The following is a 23,511-nucleotide window of genomic DNA, read 5'->3' on the forward strand; positions in this document are numbered from 1 at the left end:
GGAAGGTGCCACATACTCAGCTTCACAACTCAAAGTGGCCCAATGTTGGCTACTTCTTGTTTGTTGAGCCATGATATACATGAATCACCACCAAGATGAAAGCAAACGTTACTAGTGGATGCTCACATATCATGACATCTAGCACAATTGGAGTCACTGAAAGCATTTAACTGATGAATGTCAACCCTCTTAGCATAGAATAGCCCAAAGAAATGAGTACCCTATAAGTATCAAAATACTCGCTTGGTAGCCCTACTAATGTGCTCATCCTCGGATTGTGCATAACGGATTGTGCATAAACATGCTCAACCACTGGGAGACCTCAAATTGAATGTTTGGCCTTGCATCAAAGTAGATAGATGAGGCACCCAACAATAACCTCAACACAACAACCTGATAAAGTGATGCATCAAATGGTTCACTTGCATCCTGGAGATTGAGTGTACCTGGTGTAGCAATAGTCTTATAGCCTATAAAACCAAACCACGTTGCACCAACTGTAATGTATTGTCTTGTCTTGTCTACAACCATACCATATAGATAAGAGTGCTACACTATAAGGGAAAGTACTCTCCTACTATAACATGTAGATAACAATACTATACAATAAGGAAAAGTACTCTCCTACTATAACATACAAATGTTAGTCCTTAGTGTGAACTAGACTACATGAGCTGGCGCTATGAATATGCCATAACTCTAGCTCATTCTCATAGGCCTTCCGCCTTCGGGTATGGATCAACCCTTTACACATGCACACACCTACACTATTATGTGCTCTGTACTATGACTTAATTTCTACTCTATCATTAGAACTCACTATGGTCACCATCTCTCCCAAGCTAGACAATATGTGGTCTGAAGAGTCATGACAAGCATCTGAGGACTGATGCATATGGCATCCCCCCTTCTCATCTTCAAACATTGTGTAATGCTAGGGTGTCCTCTTTAAGACACTCTTGGCCCACCCTTCCTGACAAACTCGAGCAGAATGAAGCCATGGTCATCATGAAGTCAAAATTCTATGATGCGGCCCTGCTTGCCCATATTTCTTGCAGATTTACATGGAGGTGGCCTGAGATTGGTTTTCTTTCATCCTCCTCATCAATCTAATGGTGTGCCAAGTTTGAAAGGAGCTGAGAACCCACATGTGCATGAAGATGTCCTCCATTAGGGATGTTCTAGGGACTATTATGGTAGTAGGGATGGGCAACTAGAGGAAGCCAAATGCCAACATGGACAATAAAGCGATAATCATAATGGGTCCTGGGACATAGCTGAAGGAAGAAAAGGTGGGGGGATAAGAGGGAAAACCAAAGATGATATATTTCAAATTTAAACTAATAAGAGATGTGGCCACATGAATTGGGCACTGGGCACCAAGCTAATGGTGTGAGTGGTGGACTGACCAAGAGGAGGTTACAATTCATCTCCTTACTAGTAGGTAACCTCATAGTGAATTGCAAGACTCAAGTTTAGACTACATTGTGCTCACACTTACCATAAGTTACATAAGGGCTAATACTACTTTTATCTTTATACGAAGTTTCATTCGCCCAACTATCAACACTTTCCAAGCACCCTTTGAAAAAGATTAGCCAATTATTCTACACTTTCATAAAGGCATATTCTTAATTTTTACCTTGCTTGCTAAGCATTGGCTCTGTTATCTCTCTTACTATGAAGGCATACTCTTTTGTATTTGATAGAACTTTAACTTGTTAGTTTGTGTAGATAATATTCCGTTTATATTTTCAGTATGAGTATGTGTGTGTGTGTGTGTTGAGAGAGAGAGAGAGAGAGCCATGATTAGGTCCCAAATAACCCTCTGAATGTTTGTATTTATGGATGTTAACAAAACATGTCGTTTTCGTCCTTGTGCAACATGCAATTGTGTTTCCTTGCACAAAATACTACCTTTGGCTACGTTTATGCATGGGTTCTTGTAGGCATGAGGTGGAGGAATTAGCCCCCCCAAATACCCCTTGTATAGGGGTTCATGTTACCTTAGGCTTCTTGGGAAAGGCCTTGGGGACAATATGGGCTACCCATGGGGCCACCCTTGTCCATAGCCTATAGCAAGCCCTAAAGCATCCTACCTTATCCCCTAGGGTGTTGTTATAATGCCTTGACAATGGATTCTCATTCACCCCACTTTGTGGATAAACACCGAGTTTGACTTCTAATTGGGCTCATTGTGTGGGTTTAGGTCTAATAAATGAAAGTTTTATATCATTACATTATACAAGAGGATTACATTTGGTATGGCTTATGTGAGACTTGCACAACTAACTAACCACTCGGAAGACAAGGATAATATCCGACCTTAGGTCCTTGAACTTGTCTGTATAGTATGTTCATGTAGCATCCAAGTGCGGGGATGCACATGATATTCCTTCTTGCTTAGCTTGTTGACAAGAGTTACATTGCATCTAGGTAGTCCGTTAACAATGTTGGGTTCTTCTCCTCATCAAGTCAAACGGCTTCATATGTCCCTCAATTTTGGAACTTTGTGAGGTATTGATGCTTGCGAGACAGTTAGAGCCATGCTTGAATAAATGAAGGAATATCTTCTCTGGAATCACAATTTTTATCACTTCTGGTTTCAGCGTGTTCAAAACCTTGGACATAGTAGGGCTTATGTACGGATTTTCGTTTTTAAAAATACTTTGTAGATATTATATATCCCCTTTGTAGGTAAAGCTACATATACACATATTATCCTTCATATACTGCATGGCCATCACACAAGCTAAGGTATTTACATAACCACACAAGCTAAGCTAGCAAAAAATGCCACATGCTAGCCAACACCATTATTTCTCAAAAAATCCCTAAAATATCAAAACCAACAAATAGGTGTCAACAAAACATAGCTTTAAAAGGGCACCTTCTCCAAAGGACTTACGTATGGCTTCAACAACAACAACTAACATGGAAAACGTCATGCATTATCTAACTGGTTGAAGTCAGAGCTTCATGGAGATGTCATTAATTTTCTTCATAATTGAAAATGATATAAAATTGTGAGATGATTGCTTGCCCACTTGCTTTAATATTTGCTTCATTATTTAGAAGTACATCCCATCCCCTTTCAACAATTGGAAATTGCCCTTTGTTTTGTTGGAATGCCTTGTGTAAGCATGTTGTGCTTTGGCTAGATGAAATTCCAAGACTTCTTTGGTAGGACTTGATGACCCGGTTTGCTTCAAGCACATGGGAGATTATTCTTATGGTAAGAAATTGAAATAATTTCTCAAAAGCTAGATCATATGGAGTCCTAATAAGGGAAGAAAAAAAGAATTGCAAAGAACTACCTAAACCAAGATAAAAATACTTCCTGCTTATTGTGTTGGGCATTAACATAATATTTTATCATGTTGAAGACTAATTGGTTGTATATTTTTGTTTGGGAATTCGTCTAATAAAAGAACCAGAAAAATTCAATGAGGGTATCTTGTTCAAGTGTGGTGAAATATCTAGGGAAACAATGTGAGGGTTAGGACAAGGTGCAAGAAGATGTCCATGACCTCGAGTGTGTGGTTTGACTGCTTACAAGTGATGGGGAGGCCTCAATGAAATAGAATAAAAACATAGTAGTAAAGAGATGACCACTTTGCAGGAAGATAGGGGAGCTAAGTTTTACCATCATCAATAGGAGAGAGCATTCTAGCCCAACACGTTGAAGGGAATTGCAAAATGTCATAATGCTATGAGTCAACAATATAATATTAATGAATTGGAGGAAGTAATAAAAGCATGGGGAAATTACAAAAGGCAAATCAATGGTGAGATTAGGGCATCAAACTAAAAATTGTTAGTTGTAATAAAAGCATCAAACTAAAAATTGTTACATATTAATGAATTGGAGGAAGTAATAAAAGCATGGGGAAATTAGGGCATCAAACTAAAAATTGTTACATATTAATGAATTGGAGGAAGTAATAAAAGCATGGGGAAATTACAAAAGGCAAATCAATGGTGCAATGGTGAGATTAGGGCATCAAACTAAAAATTGTTACATAGTTGTAATTTCTAGCTCATCGGCCATAAAGATGATCTAAACATGGCTATGTAGCTACCCCACTTTCCATAACCATCTGCACTGATCTTGGAGCCCACAATGTCATGCCATAGCCACAATGTCACAATAGAGTGTGCAAGAGTAAATTCTTGGTCCATTACCATTATGAAATGAGAGTCCCAATGTAGCATTATGTAGTCTATATGGTAGTGCGCCCAATCTAACGTAAGTCATATCTAAACCATATGGCCTCCTAGGCCACCTTCCCATGTGAAGGTAGTCTATATGGTAATGTGCCAAATCTAATGTAAGTCGTATCTAAACCATATGGCCTCCTAGGCTACCTTCCCATGTGAATATGAGGATGCTAGGCATCCGGTGGCAGTGGGCGAATCAACCATATCTACTCCTCGTAATGGGAGCTATACAAACATGAGACTTCAGCATACAATATGGCATTGATATATCCAAAATAACATATTTTATATTTAGCATATTGAGTATTTATTATAGTGTTGAGTATAATATCCAACATAATATAGTTTATATTTAGTATTTAGTATAGTATTAAGTATAATATCCGCATAATAAGTTTGTATTTAGTAAAGCTAGTATATTATATAGTTAGTATTCCATAAGTTTAGTTAGGTTTAAAGTCTAGAAAATATTTACATTACTTATACTATACATATGTAAATATTAACTATAGTGTCCATGGAGAAGACAATATTGAATATAGCTTAAAATGGGTATGGCAATATAAGTGTGTATGTTATTTCACAAAAGAAAAATATGCATTTGATTTATAGCTACATTAAGTTGGAATATCCTCCCTTGAGTCTATTCCTCAAAGGAGACATATTCACATGTGCAAACAACTCCTCATATATCTAGTGAAAGGAGTTGGTAAGTTCGTGCTGCTAAAATGGTGGGACAACCACTCTTTCAAAATTCTTTTTTGTGTATATTCACATGATCAATGTGCTTCTGCCATATATCAATATCTATAATGACACCTATCCCATGCATAAACATGGTTTCCTTCACCTTAGGCATGTTCAGATCCAAACTAAACATCCTTCCATTTATGTTATCCTTTGTAACCAAGCGTTTGTAACCAAGCGGCACTAATTTTTAAAGTCTTCCATAAAACATATTTGAGGATTAAACCTCACTTATACCCTGGTCAACCATCTGTCCAGGTTCTGATAATATTTAGAACATGAAGTATATATACCAAGTTTTGCCATCCTACATAGACAATCACACTTTACCAACATGTGCAATGGAATATGCAGTATCATCACTTGTTTTCGCGTATCTTGGTTTTTCCATTTTTTGTATATCTCTCAACCACTTATCATGACTTGTTTTCGCGTATCTTGGTTTTTCAATTTTTTGTATATCTCTCAACCACTTATCATGACTAGTCATGTTGTTAGAGGCACCAGAATCTATATACCAAATATCTCTTGATCTTGACATATCTCCTATCATGGAGTTTCTATAAATCATGGTTTTTCCATTTTTTGCATATCTCTAACCCACTTACCATGACTGGTCATGTGGTTAGAGGCACCAAAATCCATATACTAAATATCTCTTAATCTTGAAATATATCATGTCATGGAGTTGAGCATATGTTGCATCACAGACAGCCAGCTTGCTCACTTCTATCATCACCGTGCTGTAACTTTCCACTTTTGGTATCATTCTGTTTTCTATAGCAGTCATTTGCCAGGTGCCCTAGTTTTCCATAACTTAATAGCACTCTATGCTATTTGCATTTTGATTTCTTTGCTAGCCACCCCAATCTCTTTGGCTCCCCTTGCCTCTAGGGTAGCCTCTTCCACCTGTTTTGTTACATTTGATTCCTATTTTTGTTGTTGTCCATGATTTCTGTTTCCAAATGACCTCTAGCTCGGACTTGAGATGACGATCTGCCTCTACCTCTATTTATATCTGCGTAGAAGGCATACTCATTTGTATTTCGAGAGGATGAACTTCTCCCAATATTAATCTCCTCATGAAAATCAGTTCTTAAAAATCAATAAATTTCTCTTGAACCCAATAGAGGTCTGAAATTGGTTGTATTCCTTGCCAAGGCCATTCAAGGTCACTGAAATCATATCATCATCATCTACTAATAATACCAATAGAAGCAAGGGTATCTATAAGCCCTTTACTCTTCACTAAGTAATCATTTTTATACTCATCATCATCATCTACTGGTAATCCAATAGAAGCAAGGGTATCTATAAGCCCTTTACTCTTCCCTAAGTAATCATTTATACTCAACTTTCCTCTAGTCACATAATGCAGCTCCTAATTTAGCTATATCTTTTAGACTTGGGTGTTTGTGCTATACATCTTCACTAAGGTGTCACAAGCCTCCTTAGGCATTTGTGCTTCCTGTATATGCATAATCATAGAATCTATCACATTGACAAGTAACTAGTACAACACTTTTTTGGCTCTTTCATACCCAACTTTGCTTCGACGAGAAATTGAGCATATACACTCAAACTCGACACTTTCACAGAGTGGCATCTTACAGAGCCAAACCATGCCTGAAATGTGCTCAATTTGCATCGAAACATGCACAAACTCAAGTCATTTAGTTGAATACACACAATATGGTCTTCTTCCTTCACCCACAAGAGGATGCCTCAATTTGGGTGCGTCTATTTAGCGAGCCAAGAGCAGTGAGCACAGAGCAGTGAGTAGAAATAAAGTCCTTGTGAAAGTGAGCAAGTAGGGGCATGGTATGATATTAAGCAAGCATGTAATGTTAAAGAGAAGAGTGAAACCATAGTGCAACTCTATAATGAACAGAACAAAGAAGACTAAAAAAGTTTAAAAATGACTATTGCAAATAAAGCATTTTCAAATGAATGGTGCGGATATAAAAAATCACTACAAAACTCATACTACTTCGCTCGCTAAAAAGACGTTGAATTGGTCATTGAGCTACTAATAGAAACAAACTATTGTTGCAACCACATGGAAACCACAGCGACCAGAGAGCATAGAAATCAAGCCATTAAGATGCACACCAATTTTAATAGCCATACCACTTACACAACAATATAATACTCTTTAGAAACCATAACCATAGGATTTAAAAATTTTATAATCCAAATAAAAGTTGTCCAACAATCAGCTACATGCTATTGTAAAAAACATTCAGAAGCATAACATCCATCAAAACATTACTTCCAATAGTCCCCAAAAAATGATTGTCTCAATTAAAAAAAAGACTATCTCTAATGGCATTCTGATGTAGACATGTGATCCTCATAACTGCAAGAGACACAAAGAAAAAAAAATAAGCTTTATCAATACAAAATTATTCTCTACTAACATATTTATCTTTTCAACATGCATACCTTTGCTGAGTATGGTTCTAACAGGTGATCATAGATCCGCTCATCCTTGTCTAACATTATGACATTGCGATCCATAAATGCTGCCACTAGCCCAAGAGTTCCAGTGCCAGCAAACAAATCCAAAATCGTGTCCCCAAGACGACTGAAGACGGAGACGATGTATTTGCTAAGCCGCTGACCTCTCTGACAACCGCCCCGCCATGGTCTACCCTTTCTCTTCACCAGATTCTCCGATGGCACTCTTGAAAACGCACACAAACCATTAACCATATGCCATAAAGATCACCAAAAATCATTTTAAATTCTATCTTGATTTGAATGCATACATACATGTCGAAGATAAGATCTTGCCCTACATCAAGATCATCACCTAGTGCCAAATCCCTTAGTTGATCCCCATGCATCACAAAGCTTGTAGTAGCAGGAGATGTTGAGCGAACAAAAACAGCCAATATTAGACAAGTGACCTACAAGCAAAGACACGTTGATTGTTCATGCATTTTCACCTTAAATGGGACAAAGAAGATTTGCACAAATGACAGTCCCAAAGAGAACAACACCAATACCTGGGTAGTAATCATTTGCCCCATCTTCTTCCCAATAGGTGGAGTACACCTCACAACCTGTCTATGATAAATGCCAAACCCAACGCTCTGTGCAACCTGCTCAATGGTCACTCCTTCTTCCATAGTGTAAAGGCATATAAAGAAGCCTCGATCCGAGAGACAAGAATCAACAACTTTAAAAGTAGAGTCATACATGCCATCCCCAATCTTATTCCAATATGGAACCTTGTTTGCAACACAACCTCCAATGATGATATTTGAGGGGAAGTCTGCAAATATCAACTCCACACAGTAATCGGACCCTCTACTCTTGACATTCCCTACTGTGCAAATAACATTCATGGCATCAAGCACTTGCTTTCCCAATGAGGATGCATCCTCCATGTTCACAAAAGTAGCTGCAAGGTCCTCAATACTGACATTGAAGGCATAAATGGTTCCTATAGATAGGTTTTTGACATTTAACACACATAGTCTTAAGTCAAAACAATCGGATCACGATAGAGATGAGGTAGGAAGCTCACATACCTGGAGCTTGCAATGTCTTGGTTATGATGTCAGTTGGTTGTATCCCGCCTGCACTACTATTGGATATCTGTTGTTGACTCTGCTCCCTATTTGCTTCCATTGCTCGATTCACCTCCAATGCACGATTCACTATTTCCCTCCCTAAATTCATTGGCAATGACTTACGAAAAGAAGCTGATGCAATCGATGTTGCATGTGATGTGGATGTGGCCTCATTATGATCAATTTGCTAGCTACGAAGATCCAATATAGACTTATGTTGGCGATACAGATCAAGCTCCTCCTCATGCACATGGTTTCTTTCAAGGTCCAACCACCACGGGCAGAAACGAGACTCTATGCTTGACATGGCCTGTTCAATGACAAACATGGGTAAACACAACTCACCCTCAATATGAACATGTTTCTCAATCATGGATTCAAAATGACAAATTCAATCACTTACTCTTCCAAGCTTCAAATCGGCATACATATAAGATTGATTGTCAACACAAAGCCACACACTAGCGAGAGGGGGTAAAATATCCAATTGGTGCTCCTCAATTTCAGAAAGCAACCATCTGCAAGCCAAAGCCCAAATGATAAAACAACACACAGAAAGAAGCATGCATGTTTTTTAACAAGGAATATCTGGGTTATGTTGTAGGAAAACCTATAAACGACTCGCCGTGCAGCACTTTGTAGGCCTGGTTGATGGTCAATATCATGGCTAAATTTTATGCCTCCTTCGTGCACTTTGAAAGCCCTTTTGAAGTACTTTCTTCTGCATAGAACAACAAAAGAGGTGAATCGGCTCTCACCTGGCAACCTGACTCGATCGGCATTTTTAATATCATTTTGGATTCTCAAACCCAGCTCCGTGATCTGAAGCCAGTAGGAGTACATGTGCAGCCATTCCCTAACCTTTGTCTTATCATTTGGCATACCCTCAAGTGATCGCACTGCAGCTTGAGAGTTGTCCAATAGCTTGACAATGTGAGCCTTATCTGTGTCTCTGATGCAAGCAGAACCTATCATATTGAGCTTTTCCTCTGTGGCCACATGATTGGTTGACTCGTGCCATGGGAGGGAGAGCACCGCACACCAAAAGGCCTCACCGTTGGAGGGATCAGCAATCCTTGCATATTTTGATGTTTTTCCTCTGTAGAGAACTTCTACCTTTCGAGTCACATTCTCCCTAGCAGACTCGGCAAGTGGTCCATTTGATGCCTCATCAATTTTTTGCTCCATCTCGTCCTTGAACAAGAGCCAAGTCATAATCTGGATTGGCAAATGAAGCCAACTAGGCCTTCCTCTGGCAGATGCACTCTGCATCTCTCTCTCAACCCACAGCTTGTCCTCATTGTCCAAATGTGCCATGAGAGTTGTTAGGTCGGACTCTCCCAATCTTCTTAGTTGAAATAGACGATCACCAAATGTGGTTGGCACAAATGCATAATCATGCGTCCTACAAAACAAAGAAAAAATATGTTAATATTCTTGAGTACAAACAACTTACTTGACATAGAAGGAGACTCTGATAACAAATTAACTTACTTGTTCAACCTGGACAATGAAAACAAAAGCTCACCCACATCCCTCCGCTTGAACACATAAAATTTACAGAGAACACAACAATGCATGGACAAATCCCCTTGAAACCCTGTAATAAAACACAAAATTAGGAAGGACAAAGAAGCATAAGAAACTATAACATCCCAATGAGAACTCACCTGTAGAAATGCAGTCCATCCAAGCATTGTGTCGATTATTACCATCAAGAATATGCACCATTTTTCGGCTCAAGTACGGACCCCAATCGGGGTCAAGTGCAAGAGTTTCCTCAAATTGTTGATTCACAGTCCTCCAATGCTCATCCCAAGATTCCTCCCTCTCTTGTGTCATTGGTGTCTCCTCCCCTTCCAAGTCCATAATTGATACTGTGAAAGCTCCCATGCTCTCAATGTACCCACCTAGTTTTTTGAAGCTTCGAGTAAGAGACTTATCTGTTGAGGGAGAAACCTTTCGGATTGCCTCCGTCTGGATCATCCTACAAAGAGGAACACGTGGAGGTGGAGACCTAAATTTGACTCCTATCCTATCTAAAAAGGCTTGTGGAGTAGATGTCTCAAGAATCTTCCCAAAAATATCAACCTTGTTTTTTTTCTGCTTGCTTCCTTCAGTTTGGGTTGTGACAACTGTTTGTTCTTGATCCTCTAGTGGATGTGTGTTCTCTTCCCCCTCTATCTCTCTCCCAGTATCCTCAGTATTCTCACCTTCATCCTCATTATCACCACCTTGAGTATTCTCACCCTCATTTTGATCACCTTTATTTTCCTCAATTGCCCCCACTACATTTTGTCCATCCTCCTCATTTCTTTCATCACTATGTAGATGCTGCCTATCCATATCCACCTCTAGGTTAGTGTCATCTATGATATGTACCGCATGCTCCGTGTAGTAGGGTTTGAGGAGGCGGCTTGCTCCAAAGTGCTGGAAAAATCAGCTTGCCTCCTTGTGTGTCTCGATGAGCTCTCACCTGGGCCAACCTGCACACTCTTTTTCCGCTTAGCAAGAGGTAACTCATCCATTTTTGCACAACAAGAACCTTTCAAGCAAGATGCTCTAGTGAAATGACTCGAACTCATTTGAAAACCAGATAGCCATGCAAAAATACAAGAACAAATCTTCAAATAGTATTCTACTCGTATTGTATAATTAATTGATTATTTTAACAGCAAATTCAGTAATACGACACAAACTTAAAGAAAAGGTGGCACATTCACTAAAGAGATTAAATTCAGTACTGCAACACAATCATCAAACAAAGGTGGCACATTCACTATCCAACAAAACAGCCAACTCATTAACGAACAAAATATCTTTGAGATTATCATATGGAGTGCTTTGGCCCAAATTCCAAGGCATTGAAAGCCGTATTGAATATTTTAAAAAAATCTTCATTGGAAAATATTTACGGAGCCCTTTTCAGGTGTTCAATTCAAGGCATTCAAATTTATTGGAAAATATATAAAGATTCGGTAGCCCAAATCTGAAGGCATTCAATATTGAGTACTAATAAACTTTAGAAGTGATATTTCGCAATCCAACACTTTTTTAAGGACAAACTTTTTTCTTTTTGTGCTATTGTTCTTTAGATGCACATGTTTGCTGGTCTCCTCTCTCGACTGTGTGAGCCGTTTCTCAACCAAATGTGAGTTTTTTGAGCTTCTTGTATACACAAAGTCTGCATAATATAGACAGTAGTAAGAGAGACAGTCTATGCAATGTGTTTGAGAGAGCTTCTTGAAGACATCAAATGTGAGTTTTTTGAGCTTCTTGTATACACAAAGTCTGCATAATATAGACAGTAGTAAGAGAGACAGTCTATGCAATGTGTTTGAGATAGCACCATATAGATAGCATGTTCTTACACTACTCTCTCCAAATTTCTGCCCCGTCGGGGGGATCCAAGGGGGGCCGGCGGCAGCCATTTAGGCCCCCCTTGGCGGGGGAGTTCGGGGGCAGTGCCCCCGAAGCTTGAAACGAACTCAAAATCGTGATGATTTTTTCAATGCTCGGCAGAAAAACATCCTATTATTTTGTGCCCTGAGCGCACAAATTAATTCAAGAAAAATAGCAAGAAGTAACGCCGCACATCTCATACTGTGTGTGGAGTGTGGCGGCAGCAAAACATCCTATTATTTTGTGCACTGAGCGCACAAATTCATTCAAGAAAAATAGCAAGAAGTAACACCGCACATCTCATGCTACTGTGTGTGGAGTGTGGCGGCAGCAAAACATCCTATTATTTTGTGCGCTGAGCGCACAAATTCATTCAGGAAAAATAGCACAAATTCATGGATGATGATACCTTTCTGTGTCTCTTTGTTGGGGAGAAAGATTGGAGTGGGGAGAGGGCCCTGTGCATGAGATCAGCGTTTCTTTGCTGGGGAGACGTATGATGCTTCATGATCGCTTCTCTGCGTGTGTGTTCGAGGGAAGATGCTTCTGTGCGGAGGACGACTAAAAGCCTTAAGTAATTGCTTCATAAGAAGTAGCCGACTACTAAAAACCCTAAGTTAGGCACTGGACAAATTTTTTTATCCTAACACTAATGAATTTCAACACTAAAATTTAAGGGTTTGGTCAATATTTTTTCGATTTTTTTAAATCTATAGCACAGTTATGCTATGGCATCCAACTGGTAGAGTTTTAGAAATCTAACAAGAGATTATGAAAAAGCGCAAGAACTAACACAAAGCAAATATGTGTGTGTGTGTGTGTGTGTGCGCGCGCGTGTGTGTGTATACATACACACACACACACAAACATATATACATATATACATGTACTCTTTTTGATACCCTTCATTATGACTGTTTTTGCAATACATATTTTTATTTGCTTCTACCCATAGTCTTAAAATGAGCCTAGTAAAATTGTATTATGGCTAGTATATGCTATTGATTAGAGCAAGAACATCTAGTATTAAAATATTTTTGGCTAATATTCAATGTAAATTCCTTAATTGTTGTTGTGATTGCATTATGCAGGGAGGCTCGTGTTTTCCTCCATTCTACAATGGGTGCATGCATCCGAGTCCCCTTCTCGAATGGCAAATGTCTTGTGCCAATCAACATGATCCGGGGGAAGCTTGGAACTATTGGTGGGATAAATGTGGAGGCCTTACTTGAAATTGGAGGAGAGTATGAGCCCATTTATCCTTTACACTTGTATGCAGGGATTGGAGACGAGGCATATTTTATCCTGGAGCATTCATTGTCCTCTATATATATTGCCAAATCAGAGAATTATTTTGAGAGACCCCAGAACAAGGCCCCTCAACTATATTTCCTCCCGGTTCTCGAAAGAGTACTCCAATGTAAGTGGCATTAACTTTGACTTTGACATTTTTTGTTTTGCATTGTGCATTGAATTAGAGAGCATTGTGCTTTGCAGTGACTTGGACACTGAAGAGATAGAAGAAATCAATGTCCAAGCACATGGGTCATTGCAAGAGGAGATAGAGGTCTCTCCTGTGGAAAAGTGCTTTCAACATTTGGAAGAGGAAGATGTTCAGTTTGATACTGCGGTCTCTTGCTTTCAAATAATCCGCATGTTACCTCCTACTGATGTCTTGCACACTTTAATCCATGATTGTGATTACAAAGGCAAGGTAAAAGAGCTTCCCAAGGTGTACCCAGAGTTCAGTACATATGAGCCTGAAGGTGGGAAAGGTATGGAAGGGATGGAGCAAAAATACGAGGGCAACATTTGGACAAAGCCACAAACGCAAACTAGGGCCAATAAAACTTTTGTTCTTAGGAAGAGCTTCTGCGGGGGAACCGTCCAGTGCATGAATGAGCACTGCTCCTTTAGGACACGTATGAATCAACCAAACAAACTCCATTGAAATGGGCAGCTGATAAAATCTCCAAAATATGGGAATTTAGCAATTGGGAGCTTCGGGAACCTTGAGTGTTTTTTGTGCAAGCATGTGCCAATGTGTCTTAAAGAATGTCCTGCTTGTGTCTATTATTTTATGCCAAAAGAATCAATGCACAGCAGACTATTTATTCATTATGGCAAACATACACACATGGTTTCCAAGGGAATGTGCCGAGCATCGATACGAAATATCAAGGCCTTTGTAGCACGTGCAGTGGGCATCGACCACAACGCTGGGCCCAGAAAGGTACAAATGATTGTGGCAAGGGAGGTGGTTCTAAGAGCATTCACTAATGATGACAAGGCACAGGGAGAATTCATGACAGAGAGGGAGCTACAGGAGATGTCGCAAGAGTTGCAAAGTTTGATAAATGTCAAAAAGTACGTAGGAAGTGCAATTTAGCAAAGAATAGTATGCAATTATCATCTTTAATACACTAAGTATGCTTTATGAATGCAGGGTGAAGCAGATGGTAATGCAAACACGAAAAACAACACGGCCTCTGGGTGAAGGATATGAAGCCATTCTTAATCTAAAAAGAACATGCCATTTTGAGTTCTTCCATGGTTCTCGATTTCCATTGCAAGCCACCACTACTACTGATTGTTCGGCGAATGGACAAGGATGGTAATGGGGATCTTAATCAAGCATGGGTCTGCTTTGATCATGTGCATCGAGTGGATGATGGCATACAATGGGAGCACATGTTTATGACCACATGTAAGTTACAAGCGGTAGAGAGCATTGCTTAATTTGTGTCTTTAATATAACTCTGTTTCCATTTGTGGCATGCAGGATTGGTGAGCTATTGACAATAGCAACTTGTGAATTTAGAGAAGAGGATGAGGATGCTCAAGTCATGTTTTGGGAAAATATGAATTTGGTAATGGTGGAGCACACAGGAAAGGTAGCAAATTTTTTTGGGTTTATGGCGGATGAGGCTGGCGCTAACTGGAATGCAGTGAGACGTGTCTTCAATGACGGAAAGGAGATGATTGAAAGGGAAAGGTCATGTTTATGGCATTGGGAAGACAACCTTCGTGTCCACACGCAGAGGTACATCTATAGCCCACATCAAGAAAAGCACAGGGAGATGTGTGAGAAGTGGAGGACTGCCCCAAACAAAGAAAGTGCCCTTCAGCAATTTCGCAAGATACAAGCATGGTGGGCAACTGGCAAGGCAGCTGATAGAAACATCCCTAAGCTTCTTAGCTGGTTGAGTTGGTGGCACTATAGGGTTAGTCGATGGGGTCATTTCATTTTAAAGGTAATGTTTGTAAGAGATTATTCATTGTATTATTGTGTGCCTCCTACTTATGTGCACTGCATTGTTTTTAATCAATTTCTACCACTCTCTTGTAGGATGGAGATCCTATTGTCAATGCTCTTGTCCCAAGGACAAATATGTCAGAGACCAAGCATGCAAGCTGGTTGGCAGGGGAGGGGTATAGGCAAAAGATTAGTCTTTATGATGCTTGTGTGACAGATCTAATCAATGCTTACTTCCAATGTGCCAGACAACTGGCTTTCTTGGAAGGAAAATACACAGGTTGTGGGCCTACATTGGAGCTTTTGGTTGAGAGAGCTCTTTCTCGACAGAAAGCAAGTCCATCCCCAATAGCTACCTCACGAGCAGTAGATGATGCAGTGGCGGGGACCCCTATGTTTTCAAATAGGGTAAAATTCAAGGGTGAGAATAAAACTATTCGAGCCAAAAGGCCACTACACGACTCGACAGAAGAAAACTTTGGCAACTCTAGCCATAGGCCTGAGTTTAACTATGTGACAAGAGAGAGGTTAGAGCCTACAATAGAGGTCGATGAGCAATGCAAAGTTTTAGAGAGCCTTGAAAGTGATGTGCATGATACAAAGTGGGCCTTGCGGAGGATACCAACAATGAATCGAGTTAAGTGCAACCACTGGGCATCGGGGAAAAAGTGTAGCTGAAGGTTGCGAGGGGGTGATGTCAGTCCTTGTTTTTGGAGTGATTGTCAACTATCCTCCTGGAAAAAGGAGAAGTACTGCTATTTTTGTAATACAGATGTTAGGCACACTTGGAAAATTACAAAGACAATATTACATCCACCAGAGGATGTCCCTTGTGTTTGGCCCATTGCTAAAGGTACCAAGTTACAAGTGAAAGAAGCCTGCAAGCTTATTAGAGCAGGATATGACATTGGTATTCCTCTTGAGTTTTTTCTAGAAAAGGAGCTTGCAAAAGGCACTAGCGAGATAAACAAGGAGGTGAAACAATTTCCATATCGACGAGGAATTTCAAAGGCTGCATTTGGTCAAATCACTGCGGCCTTAGATATGCATGCAGAAGTTGTAGGCAGCCATATACATATAGAAGGGGTAAAGGAAACATTTAGTATTAATCCATTGACCAATGGGAGCCAAGACACACCTCTGATAGAGATCACTATTCAGAAGAATCCAATGTGTTCATGTGTGGAGTTCAGAGATAGAGTGGCCAAGAAAAGACCATATCTTGCATGCAAGCACATATACTTTGTGTTCTTAATGATTCTTGGACATGATGTGAACAACAATATGCATATTCATCAAGTTTGTATTTCTGAGAGAATTGTAAAAGACATGCTAACTAAGTCTATTAGAAGTCATCCTCAATAGCTTTAGGAACCTGCAACCCACTTTAGTTGAAATATGTATGGGGGTCATGTCATACAAGCTGAACCGTAGTACGAGTTTATTAGTTATTGTTTTGGAAATGTTTTGGTTATTTTATAAATTTTCCTATCTATTGTCTTTTGTTTGCTAATGGCTCTCCAACATTGTGAATACTATAGATTCAACATCTTTTTAGCGAGCCAAGCAATATGGGTTTAATAGTGATTTTTCGTATCTGCACCATTGGTTCGAAAAAAAAATTATTGCAATGGTCATTTTAGAACATTTCATGTCTTCTTTGTTTGATTGCTACAGAATTGCATTGTGGTTCCACTCTTCTCTTTAACATTTCATGCTCGCTTAACATCATACCATGCCCCTACTACCTGCTCACTTTCACAAGAACATGAGCTCTACTCATTGCTTTGTGCTCGCTGCTCTTGGCTCGCTTTTTGACCACCCCCCTCAATTTGAGACAACGACTTTCCATTTGCCTATAGCTCTCATACCTACCGAAGGTGTTGCTCCAAAATCAAAGAGGGAAAGAGATGGAAATACCATTACTTGCGTACTGCTTCCTTGCTAGCCTCTTTCTTGCCTCCATAGCTCTCATATAAATTGGAGCTCTGGTACTATAAAGAGAATACTGTAAGTTATTATGCTAGTGTACAGATGGGTGTTAAGCTCAGTCTCTAGCACATTGAAGTGCATAATCATTAGGTGAGGGAGAGGCTAATGTTGTAAGAGAGATTAGCCTAGCTTACGTCTCTACATATAACAATGTTGGGGAGAGACTCATGTTGCATGAGAGATTAACCCGCCTTATGTCTCTACACACGATAACATTACAAACATATTTTTATGAAGACTCTCTCACGCGAGAGAAGTTTAAAGCTTTTTGTAAAGCTTTGGGCTTATTTCCATTTCGGGATTTGATTAGCCACATGATCCCTCTACACGCTCACATCATCACTTACAGGGGGCATTTGTAGCTATTTATATAGTAGTGATGTGTGGGTATAAGCGAATAATGGACCAAGGCACTTTTTCCCTTATCATGTCACTTCACTTCATTAGGGGAAATATGGAATACAAAAATGACCCTTTAGGATTAATTTTAATGACATTTTAATCAAGTTTGGACCAATGGGAGGGGGGGAGTGCACATTCTATCCACTAGCTTTAGGACCTAAAGTAGGGATATTTATTGATATACTTTAGGCTTGTCCCCCTAGTTACCCCAATCACATCACCTTTTTTATCTAGTAGCTCCACTAGTGTCACTTCACCTCCCTTGGACCTCACTAGACCTGCACAGCCAAAAAGTAACCCTAAAAATTTAAAAAAATTTGTTTCCCTCCAAAAATTTGATTTTATCCCCAAAAAAGTGCTTCCATATTATTCTATAGTGAAAAAAGGATTCTCCAAGCTTTCTAGCCCCTTTTTATGCTCTTAAACTAATTACACATGTAAACCATTAGTCCTAGAGCTCTCTAATCCCTCTCTAATCTTGTCTACAACCTTCTAATGTCTTTCTAATCTTTTCTCTAAGCTTGTAATCTCTCTTCAATCCTCTTGGGTGTCCTTAATCCTCTAGTGTGTCTTTAATCTCTCCTTAATCTTGCAGCAAGTTTCAAACCCTCTTACAAGCTTCCATATCTCTACTAATCTTGCTATAACCTCTCTAATCTTGCTTGCAACCTTCTAATCTCTTTCTAATCTTTGCTGTAAGCTTATAATCTCTCTTTAATCCTCTTATGTGTATTTAATCTCTCCTTAATCTTGCAACAAGTTTCTAATCCTCTTGCAAGCTTCCATATCTCTCCTAATCTTGCTATAACCTCTTTAATCCCTCTCTAACCACTTGTAAATCTTGCTGCAAGGTTTAATGGCTCTCTAAGCTCTTGTCTAATCCTCTAGTAGCCTTCTAACCTCCCTATTCCTCCTCTAATCCCACTTAACTCACTTTATACTCTTGTAAGCAAGTTTTCAGTCATTGAAACATCAAATAGGAGACCTAGTGATTCCATCTCTAAGTATGTTCTTAACAAATCTAGGAATGAGTAAGGTATGTGGGTTGGAGAGAGATTCAGGGTTAATGATTGGGTTTACTTTTACAGCCAAGCTCAAGAGGGCCACATAGAGTCAAAACTTGTGGTGATTTGGAACATCATTGGAAGGGAAGATTCCTAGCTTTCAAGAAAACTCAAAATGAAGGCATGGTGATAGTGGTTCAACATATCTACATGGCTTCAAACATTCATCTTCCTTCGCAAATAGCAAAAACCAAGTTTCCTTGTAATTTTAAGTATTTTATTACTAATGTGGTTCTATTGAAATCATTTTCTTATACCCTTATTGTTCACTTTTTTTTGTGGTTTTGTGTATGCATATATATTCCCATCAAGTTACATAGAGGAACAACCATTGAAGAACATAATAGGGAACTTCAATACTTTCCATTCCACCATAGGTGAGGTTTGTGTATGCAGATATATTCCCATCAAGCTACATAGAGGAACAACCATTGAAGAACATAGCAGGGACCTTTAATACTTTCCATTCCACCATAGGTGAGGTTTTATTTCCCAACAAGAACTCTAGGACACTTCTTAGGAGTAGAATATTCTTTTTCACACACTCTTACATAGTTCCCTCTAGGCCTAAAGACTATGGAAGACTTGAAAAGCTTCCATTTCCCTCATTAGGTAGTAATGAGTGGCGAATCCCACACAAATGAAGTGTAGATGCCTTCAAACAAAATGAGTGGTGAATCCCACACAAATGAAGTGTAGATCACTCTTATACCCTTGTTGTTCACTTTTTTTTTGTGGTTTTGTGTATGCAGATATATTCCCATCAAGTTACATAGAGGAACAACCATTGAAGAACATAACAGGGACCTTCAATACTTTCCATTCCACCATAGGTGAGGTTTTATTTCCCAACAAGAACCCTAGGACACTTCTTGGCAGTAGAATATTCTTTTTCACACACTCTTACATAGTTCCCTCTAGGCCTAAAGACTATGGAAGACTTGAAAAGCTTCTATTTCCCTCATTAGGTAGCAATGAGTGGTGAATCCCACACAAATGAAGTGTAGATGCCTTCAAACAAAAGATGATTATTGATATCCAATCCTCTTTAAAATTTACAAAGCCCTTTTGTTCAGTAGGTCTTAGTTGGTATGCTCGCATTTACCTTTTTATGCACGTGGTTTTTAAGCTCTTGCCACAAGCCACTCCAGCAATGTTCATTTGTTCAGTAGGTCTTAGTTGGTATGCTCGCATTCACCTTTTTATGCACGTGGTTTTTAAGCTCTTGCCACAAGCCACTCCAGCAATGTTCATTTGCAAGAAATTGCAATCTAAGCATATGAATGGTTTATTTGGAAATGTATGGGATATAGTGGAAGGGGTGCATAAGGGAGATGTATATTCTTGCAGAGTTGTGATTTTAAGTATCACACTTCAATACTTGAAAGCACGCTCAAATTTATACATCTGATTCTTTTACAAGCGATGGATGAAGAAAAAGGGGGAGTGGATACCATTGCAGTCATCTGAGGGTGCAAATTCACCCATAGAACTACCGATCAAACTACCCAATGGCACCATTAACCTTTAACGCTAGCAAAGAATGGAGCATAGTAGACGTTCGAGAACACCTACTACTCAATTTGAGGAAGTACAAAATGCAAGCTTGTAAGACCTACATAGGGTTAAAAAAATGTTTTGGATTCTTTGAAAAAAAATTCTATTTTTTCTAAAAAGTTTTGTTACAAATTCAGAATTCAATTTTGTAATTCAATTGAATATATAATTTTTATAAATCTATAAACTCTTTAGAAGAATTTACAAAAAATTACACTTATGTGTTTTATAACTTACTGTGAGAAAATTGGTGCAGTCTAGTTCAATTTTACACATGGTACATTAATAAAATATATTTCAAACTTACATATTTCAAAATGTGTTCCAAACAAAAATCCATGACTATATAACCTTAAAATGAGACAAGACAAAAAAAGTTGAGCTTTCTATTGATAAAGATAAATTCTTACATAGTAGCACTGTTGATTACAAGTCTTGGCAATGCAAAAGTCTAGCTGATTTAAGATCCTTCGTCATTATAGTAACCCTCTTCGTGTGGATAGCACAGAGGTTTGCATCCTCAAAAAAGGTCACCAAAAAAGCTTTTGTAGCTTCTCGTAAAGCTCCCAAGGTAAGCCTTTGCACACGATAGTCTAGGATTTCTTTTACAAGAAGTGTGTATCGAAAAAACCAATCCCTTGGGTACTCCACATTGTGTATCGAAAAAACCAAATCAACATTTCAATGAGGTTATTTGTTCATGTCACCCTCCACTGTGAGACGAGTGTTCTTGAAATAGATTCTCTTTGCCCTATAATGTGACTTCTCCATCCCTTGGGTGCTCCACATGTCGAGGGAACTATACTTTTCTAAGTAATGTGATCCATGGGCGTAAATAATATGTTGGAAACAAGAAATTGCATGAGTGTATATAAATACATATTATAAATACATATAGATTATAACAACTTGAAAATAACAAAAATGTACCATGTAATGGGTGATTGATGTTCCCCCCCAATTTTCAATGGGCCAGTTGAGTAAACTCAATGACTATTATCTTGAATATGCTTCATTGTTCCAGCGTTGGTAGGCATGTTTTGGGGCCCATTCGCATGTTGTAAGTTTCCATGACATCCTAGGGGATTGTCAGTTTGAATTGGCTTTGTTCAATTTTAGGTTAGTGTGTAACCATTGTGTGCATGTGTCATAAATGTTACATGGTCATCATTGACATTGCATCTTGAGCTTATCATCAACTTCATCAGCATGTATGGATTTTCCAAAGGGCTTTCGAATGATGTATCATGTATTGATTTGCCAATGGGCTTTCGAATGTTGTTACAAGCATCAAGGAATGCCCTACCTCGCTAGCATAGGATATTACAGGTAATTCAAATGGTGATACTAGTTCAAATGTAATTGTGGCATGTGTCTCCGCACCTCTCAATGTGGAACAAGCGAGGTGGGATGGCAAGGATGCATAGGAACATGCATTGGTGGCACTTTTCATAAAAAGGAACATTATTCGTCCTATTCGCTCATGTAATACTGCGCCAACAAGTAGGCTAGGGATGCACTTTCTCTGCTTTACGAGGTGCGTGACGAGGCTCATGTGTGTAAGGAGGCACATGTAATACTGCCAAGTAGGCTAGTGATGCACCTGCTCTACTTTACGAGATGCATGACGAGGCACATATACGTACGGAGGCATATGTGGCCTACTTATGTAAGCACTTAAAGTCCGAGCATATGAATAAGAGGGAGACGTAATGAATGAGCTTCTCACAGCTTCCCATAACTTTTTATTAGATTCATATAAGGAGGCATAGTAGGCAAGGTGGAGTAAATCTCTATATAGCTCTGCTCGGTCTCTACTGTTGGGGTGATTGAGCCCTTAGTGGCATGACAATGCCGAGGGAAGCGATAGATCAGCTCGTTGTGGTTAGCCACATTCTATGCGGACTAATGGTGAGTTCCCAAACAACCCTTATGCATATGTGAGCAGTAGCCTTTACTATGATTGTAATTGTAATGACGAAGGTTTAGGGTTTATTTACGTAACTATAATTTGCTGGCAACTCTTGTACAAGAGTAATTATTAGAAGGAAGAGAGAAAATATTAAGGACACTAAACTGAAACCTCAATTCGAAGAGAAACCCTTTTATTTCCCAAGCTAAGATGATATATAAGAGGAGAGCAACCGAAGGAGGCTCGATTCACAAACAAGAGGCATTCCGAGAGAAGCTTCATCGAAGAAGATAGTATATAAGAGGAGAGCAATTGAAGGCTGAAGCTGATGCGTGGTTGAGTTCTCCCTACCAGTTGAGTTAGCAAACTAAAACAAAAAGGCTTTATAATGGCTTGGCGAGAATCCCGATATCCACAAAATTGTCTAACTTCTTAACTCTATATAACTGGTTCTAGTAAGATAGGCTACTTAACCATCCTTGCATTCGCATCATGCCAAGCTTCTTGCATAGAAGGCCTCTCATATGAGCCCATGCTCAAACTTCAAACTTGGAAATTCAAGGTTGAGTTAATGTTAGGGCCGATGCATGGCCTTGAGTTCTTCTCTCTAAATCAGATGTGTTAGCAAACTACTAAAACAAAAAAGGCTTTATAGTAATAAATGGCTCCCAAGATCTACAAAAGCGTCTACTCAACCATCCTTGCACCACTTATCCCACATTGGTTCCCCAGCGCAAGAGGGAGGTCCCCGTGGAGGGTATAAAGGCTCCTGGTTGGTTCCCCTTCCTCTCACGGAAGGTGCGGGTTGAGCACAAAGCGAACTATTCTTTCGCCTTTTACTAAAGAATACCGTGTGCTCGGCCCAACACAAGCACCATATCCCAATTTTTGCAGCGGGCTGCTCTCTCCAGGGAGAGGAGCTCCTCCCCAAACGTACGTCCAAAACAACAACAAGGTCTCCGTCTGTGTCTTCCGCTCGCTCGCTCGCTCGGCTCTCGCAGGTGAGAGGTAACGCTCTGTTCGTTTGTTTCCGTCGCTCTCGTCCTCCTGACTGTGCAGGTTCTGCGCCATCGCCATGGGTGGTTAGTTCGGGCCGTCGTCAAGGACATGGGGGACCTCCATGGACCTGGATTGGATGCCCACCAGGCCGCCACAACATGAGCACACTGGTTTGTATGTCCACTTTCGTGACAACGCCCTCATTGCACGAAGGCCTGCACAAGCCGTGGTTGAGACAGCATCGATGTGGTTGTTGTGAGAAAGGATGGGCAGCACCACACCATCGATGGCTCAGGGGGTCCTAGGAGACGAAGGCTGTCTTTTGGATCCTCAAGAAGGAGCCAAAGCTTCACCAACATCATCGACCTAGAAGAAGAA

At 39.6% G+C, this 23,511-nt stretch overlaps 1 non-coding gene across 1 annotated transcript; it reads left to right on the top strand.

Moving 5' to 3' along the window:
- Positions 1–22,930: 22,930 nt before the first annotated feature.
- LOC147636309 (U5 spliceosomal RNA) lies at positions 22,931–23,053 on the top strand. Its single transcript, XR_015266574.1, has one exon. It is a non-coding gene; the product is annotated as a U5 spliceosomal RNA (small nuclear RNA).
- Positions 23,054–23,511: the final 458 nt, after the last annotated feature.

Source organism: Cibotium barometz, chromosome 8 (assembly GCF_041138505.1).
Source record: "Cibotium barometz isolate CiBa-2024 chromosome 8, ASM4113850v1, whole genome shotgun sequence".
In the NCBI taxonomy this organism is placed as follows: Eukaryota; Viridiplantae; Streptophyta; class Polypodiopsida; order Cyatheales; family Cibotiaceae; genus Cibotium; species Cibotium barometz.